Here is a 6,965-nt window from a genome sequence, read left to right on the forward strand (position 1 = left end):
AAATTATCCTATCGCCTCCTTTCCGTTTCGGCACTTTAACGGGTTTCAAAACAAACCTTATGCCTCAATTCAACCTTCTTTAACCTTATCGCCGTGATAAGGTGGCGTTCAATAAGGTAGCCAGCAGGTACCTTAAGGCACCACTTATGCAGCACGCTATGGCTGATTATGCAAGAAGTTTACAGTGTCACTAAGAAAAGGTGACGTACGCGATCGGAGTCCATATGTGCATTAACGCTGCGAGTGTTCGGCAACCATCAAAATTCTATGGAAGAGTTCAGCGACGATGTGTTGCTGAGCAGATTCCGCTTCTCGAAGTGAGCACTTCATGTCCCTGAGCTTGCCGCTGGAAATGGCCCCCACTGCGTCGGTTTTCCTGTATCACCGCTCCTCAGCAGCTGGTGGCGCTCTGTTTCTACGGCGCAGGTACTTTTGAAATCGTGACTGGCGACTTCCATGCCCGCTTATTAAAGAGATGTTAGTCAAGATTCCCTTTACCAAATTTAATGAAACTGCCTTCTGTTTTAGTTTTCTTTGCTGATTCCAAATATGCAATTATTCTTCAAATATGTCCATTAGTTCCGAAGTTAATTAAAATTAATTAGCATTGTTTCGGGAACTATGGAGCAACAACTACTCATCGAAATCTTGCTTTAGGCACATAGCCAGATACTAGGAAACATAAGCTTCACAGGGGTAGGAATACTTTTTGATGTGCAAACTATTAGAATTAAGGGCGCTACCTCTTTCTCAAGTACGATGAACCAACAAGCCCACATCGCCACCCTAGTTGAACAGGAAGCTTTGATATGCTGTATAATCCTTAATAGTTTGCACATCAAAAAAGTATTCCTACCCCTGTGAAGCTTATGTTTACTAGTATCCGGCTATGTGCCTCAAGCAAGATTTCGATGAGTAGTTGTTGCTCCATTGTTCCCGGAAACAATGCTAATTAATTTTAATTAACTTTGGAACTAATAGACATATTTGAAGAATAATTGCATATTTGGAATCGGCAAGGAAAACTAAACAAGACTGTGCAGTTTCATTAAATTTGGTAAAGGGAATCTTGATGATTTTTAAAAACCCTCTTCCCCCCTTAAAACGTGTGAAAAATCAGTCGGGTTACGGCGCGGAAGCCGACGTGTTCCACTGCAGGATTGGATATTTTTACCCTTTTTGCACTCGCGTAGCCACTGCTCGGCACGTCCTCTTGCTGCTTTGAGCTGCTCCCACTTCATCGTGGTGTCCTTCACTAACACCGCGCGCTATCACAATTTTTCGCTATCACAATGCAATGCTCAGTGAAATTCAATTGTCACCTTTCTGTCACACTCAATACAGCGTATGTATGATCCATGCAAACAGCCACACACTCACACGCAGGCAGACTAAAAAACCGCTTGCAACTCCGCGCCCCTGTCGGTGCCCTCGTAGAAACCAGCGCTTCAGGAAGTGGCGCATCTGTCTCCACATGCCGGCGCTTCTGCGCGAGCTGCCGTTGCTATGACAACGGTAAAATGTTAACAAATAAAAGGAGCAAACGGCACGGCCAGACGAGGCGCGTTCTTACCGAAACTTGCACGGGTATGCGTTCCTGCATTTTTCTTATTGAGCATACAGCTTTTTTTCTCGCTAATAAACTGACAATGAGCCAGTAAAGAAAGGTTCATAGCCGCTCCCCCATGCTTAATCCTTATGACGACAAGGCTGCCTTCCATAAGGCTGCCTTAAAACCGAATCGGGAGAGTTTTTGAAACGCACGGTGAAACATTTCTTATCCTTACACTTCTCACTTCCTTACAAAAGGCTGCCTTATAGCATTAAGAGATGGTTGGTTTGTGAATACGGGCCTAAGTTGAAACAAGGGGGGGAGAAAAGCCACTTTTGATCCAGTCAGCTAGTCTCTCTCCGGCACGCTATTGAGATGTCGCTCACTCATCATCATGTGAGTTAACTCGCAAGTAACTCCTCGTATGACGGGCTGACATTTACTCAATCCGGTTTTGATTCGGCAGTCGAGCGGCAATTCGGAGGAATCGCCGCTGGACTCGCTTGTGGCAGGGAAACTGGTGCGCATATCTATAGCGAAAAGGCCACGTGTTTTAAACATACAAGCATGACGTACATGTATGTCTTCGACCATCTTGTGGCTGTTGTGGATTATGTACAAATAAACTTGTACAAGTCTACAAGATTATGTACACACTTTAGCCTCAAAGGGTTAAAGAGTTGGAAAGAGAGTGCCGAGTGTGTTTTTGAATTTAGAAGCGAGTATCTGAAGTTCATTGAGAACATGATCGTGACAAATCATGGAGAGAAGTCCTCATAGGTCCCCTCTTGTTTGAGGGTTATCGTGTTTCGACCCCGAGAGATGTCGAGGACAGAAATGTGCCTTGGGAAGCTGAAGGTGTTCTTAGCAGGTTCAATGGACAACAAGCTTCTTTCTGAGCACCAAGAGAGATATTCTGTGTTCACAGTACATTCAGTTCTGCCAAGAAAAACTGTATGAATTAGAAAACTATGAAAGACCAGGAATGCCTTGACATTGCCTTATGAAGCATGACTCGTCGTTATCGATCACATGGGAAGTGCTGAAGTTTATTCTCTTGCTTAGCCATGGACAGGTGTCAGTAGAAAGTGGTTTCAGTGTAAACAAGCAGACCGCGATTGGAAATATGGCAGAGCTCTCGTATATCTCTCAACGAGTCATCTGTGAGGCTGTGAAAACCCGCGGTGGGCTGCTTAACGTTCTACTGTTGAAAGGACTGAAGCCATCAGTGAGCGAAGCTAGGCATAGAAATGCGTTATGCATGGACGAAGAGAAGGAAGCTGTGGCACAGCAGGCAACCTTGTAAAGAGAACAACTCTAGCTAGAGCATGCAAGGGACGACGAGAAGGGCTTGCTGGAGTCGGTGGATCGCTTTTCCGAAGACATCGAAGCCGAAAAAAATGGAATGACCTGTCACAGGTGTGGAAGTGCTGCGCCATTGCGCCACGCTGCGCCAATGCGCTTCTGCTGCGCCATCCTGCTCCAAAACGCATTATTGCGCCAAAACTGCTCCCAAGCGGTCTTGGTGCACGGCCTCCGCGATGGGCTCCGGTGCGCTGCCGGAACCGATCACCGAGGCTACGTGTGGTGCCTTCATGTGCCGCTGTCATCCGTTCATGGCGCGCCCAAGCGAGCTTATATCATTATATCATCATCACATCACTTGGCGCGCTCTCGCGACCTTGTCAAAGGCGCAAAAAAACCTAGCGAACAAGAAAGCGAGTTGTGCAGCCTTATTTCGATGGTGACGCCGACGGCAGCGGAGTTTTTTTGGCGCGCTGCGCGCACGAGGCGGTTGTTGTCATCGTGGCCTGGGATTGCGAACATGAACAAAAGTGCTTTGACGCTTCATAAGGTCGAAAAGGTTCTATTTACTGCGAATATTTAATTTGATGTGAAGCCATGAAGATAGTGCGAGCAGCTGCCGCGAACGTAAACGCGCGACCATTATTAGAAACTTTGCATTAAGGAAACCACTGTATAGCTGAAACGAAAAATTTGTTTTATCCGTTTGCGGTCAATGAAGCCACTACCAACTGCGAAATCACTTACAGGCCTTCGGTTTTTGTAAGATGGTTGGACCATTTCTGAAACTCATTTTTTTTAGCGAGAGCATGCCTCTCTATGTGCAGAATTTGTTGCATTGCACACAAGCCCTTAGACGTTATAAATGCAGCATGTAAACGCGCTCGTGCAGCGACGAGCTTATAGTCTCGCTAGTGCGATCGGTCACGTTGTTCGATTTTGGCTCGTCAGAACGTGCGCTCGGCTCGTGGTCGAGTACGCTGTAGCTCGTACCATCCGCAGCACATGACATGCCGCTCGCCGCCATCGCTGTGTGTGGCTTGGTACATGAGGTCGCGAGTGAAGAAATATACAAAAAAGAACAAGATACACTTGGAACGTTTATTACTGAAAAGACGAATGTGAGGTAGTACGAAAACAGAACCACGGGATACAAATTGTGCACTTGCGTCATCTAGTATCATCGCACCTCAAGTGGCATATTTGCGTGCATATAACCGACACCAATAATTGACAGATCTTGAAACTTGAAGGGAAAAGGTGGAAGCGCGTGGCGCAATTTTTGGCGTGATTTACGCGCGTTTGGAGGGACGCGCACGTTTTTTGACGAACGCCTTCGCGAAATCGCGCTGTTGCGTCCCGAATGGCTTGATATCTATTTATTTATTTGAAATACTGTCAACCCTCTCCTGAGGGTCATTACAGGGAGGTACAACACTTGGTACAAATAAGTAGGTACATAATTATACAACTTACAGTAAAATTTTTAAACTGAGATAATTTATACAACATTAGAAGTACTCTCTTACAACCAACAAAAAACAAAGAAATTTCAAATCACATAACAATAAAGAACAACCGGGATCATTTTTATGACAAATCACAAAAATGTAGATCAAGTGAGTGCATAAATTTGTGAACATCATTCGTATGTACTACGTCACCCGGTAATACATTCCACGCCTCAATCGTTTCAGGGAAGAATGAATGCTGGTACATTTTCGTTCGTGCAAAGTATGGCTGCAGCACTCGCCCATGATTTGCCCTCTCGCTTCGTTTCCCAGGTAGCTGTATGTAGTCATTTCTGTTAATTTTAAAATCACCCTCCAATATTTGAAAAAGAAACATTAATCTATGTTTAAGTCTGCGTTTTTCAAGTATCTCTAGATTACAAAATTTTAGCATTTCTGTGACTGAATCAGTCTTCCTATATTTTGAGAATATAAAGCGAGCCGCAAGTCGTTGTCTTCTTTCTAGTTTATTTACCAAGACTTTCTGGTGGGGACTCCAGACAATACTAGCATATTCAAGTATTGGTCATATAAATGTTTTAAAAGCAAGAAGTTTCACGTCCATACTTGCGCCCTGCAGTTTTTTTCTGAGAAAGTATAACTTCTCTGAAGCGCGAGAAAGTATAACTTCAGTGATGCGCGACTGACGCGTGGTCGGAGGGTCGTGCGCGTCATTTTGATGAACGCTATTTCAAAAATCGCGCCGCCGCGTCTTCCTACTCGAAGTAGAAAAGAAAACTCCTCGCGCGGCGCATCGCCCGCTCGTCCGAGAAGTGGCGTTTAGGGTGCAGACGCGTGTTTGTTTGGTTTCTTCCAATGCCTCCAGACGGCGCTGACCTCCGCACATTTCGAAGGAACTTTTTGAAGCCGGCGTAGGCTTTTGACGAAAATGCAACCCGGCAAACGCGGCGTAAAAACGCCGCTGCTGAAAAACGTTCATTACCATGAACGTTCTTCATTTGTCAGTCTAGTAAAGTGTAGCTATTGAAAACGTCGCTTATCTCGTTTTCCTGAGTCATTGCTCTATCACAGCTGTGACGTTTTAATGATAACACGTACGCGCGTGGGTGTATATATATCATTTGTTTAAGTGCTGTTGGTTCATCAATATTGAATGTTTTCTAAAATCGTTGAAATTTCTTGTGTTAACCAGAAATAAAAATTAAACAACAATGATGTTTGACCCTACAATTCTGCTCCAAAACTAACTTGCATTGCTCCAAAACACACATTTTGGTGCTCCAAAGCTGCTCCAAAACAGCATTATTCCTGCTCCCTGAGCTGCTCCAAAACGCTCAAGCCCGCTTCCACCCCTGTGTCAAGGAAAACAGTTTCTGTTGAACAGCTCAAGAAAAAGAGGCGGCGATAGCTGCTCTGGAAAAAGAAATTAGTGCGGAAGTAGAGCTCCTTTCTGAAGTCATGTGCTGAAATGAAATTACGCCAACACTCCTTAAATTTTTCCTTTCTGCAACCTTGAAATCTTTGAAATGTCCTTGAATTTTGAGTCAAATATTGTGTACGAACTCTGTGCTTCCTTTAGAACAATCAATTCGAACAGTACATTAGTGTCTGTGATGATGGTGGCTTTTTATTGCGGCCGTAACCTCCGTGGCCACCGCACTGCTTGAGCAGCAAGTTGCTGACATCTAAGACCACACCCGCTTCATTGTTATAACAAGCATAGATATCATTTTTTGAATGGTCAGTTCATCGTACTCGCGAATGAAATATGAACATATTGGTCTCGCAGGATCGCACAACTTTTCGCATATATAAGACACCCGTCGTAAAAGACGCACCAGTGCAAAATATCTGAAGCAAAGGGGCGTCTTATACAACGGGAAATGCGGTAGATATATCTCGATGAAAATAGATGTAATATAAATTTTACTTCACGTTTCCTGTTTTGTTGCAGGTGGCCTACAAAGTGCAGCCAGGGCTTCTCCTGCACAGCCTGCGCCGCCACCTCTGAGCTCCCAGGATTCCGAAAATGACACGGACACAGAGTCGAGAGGTACGAGTGAGTGTTTTGGCAGTGAGGGGTTGAAAGCACAGAATTAGTTTGTGGCAGAAGAGCGCAGAAATTCTTGAACGTCCTGAGAAGTCGCAGCACAGTGCATTTTTGCCAGAGACTGAATTGAGACCTGTGCACTGCAAAACAATGAAAAACCTCGGAGCTGCAGAGATGTCGCGCGAAATGCAAAGGAACGAGTCTCGTATGAAAGGCCTCGCCAGTGTGTGCCTCTAGGGTTAAGCCTAAGAGCGCTTTCTGGTAGAATTCTGGGAGATCTTCCAACTGGAACCGCTTGGCGTGACAGAAGTCCGGTTTGCTAAAGTTCGCTAAAGAGAAAACTCCTCCCGAAGTGCCTGCAACTAGGCCAGAGCTTTTGAACGGATGCGTGCAGAGGAGGAGGGTTTTGAAAAGTGACATGAAATGTTTTGTGGCAAAACAGCCATTGTACGAAATATATTGTAGCACATCTGGATCCATAGCCGGGTAGGCTAGTAGTGGATCCATTGCATGAACCCGTATGTAATGACGGGAAAGCAAAGGACGAAATAAAAAACATCCACATCATAAAGGCCAAAAACGAGCA

This window comes from Rhipicephalus sanguineus, chromosome 6, assembly GCF_013339695.2.
Source record: "Rhipicephalus sanguineus isolate Rsan-2018 chromosome 6, BIME_Rsan_1.4, whole genome shotgun sequence".
Taxonomy (NCBI): domain Eukaryota; kingdom Metazoa; phylum Arthropoda; class Arachnida; order Ixodida; family Ixodidae; genus Rhipicephalus; species Rhipicephalus sanguineus.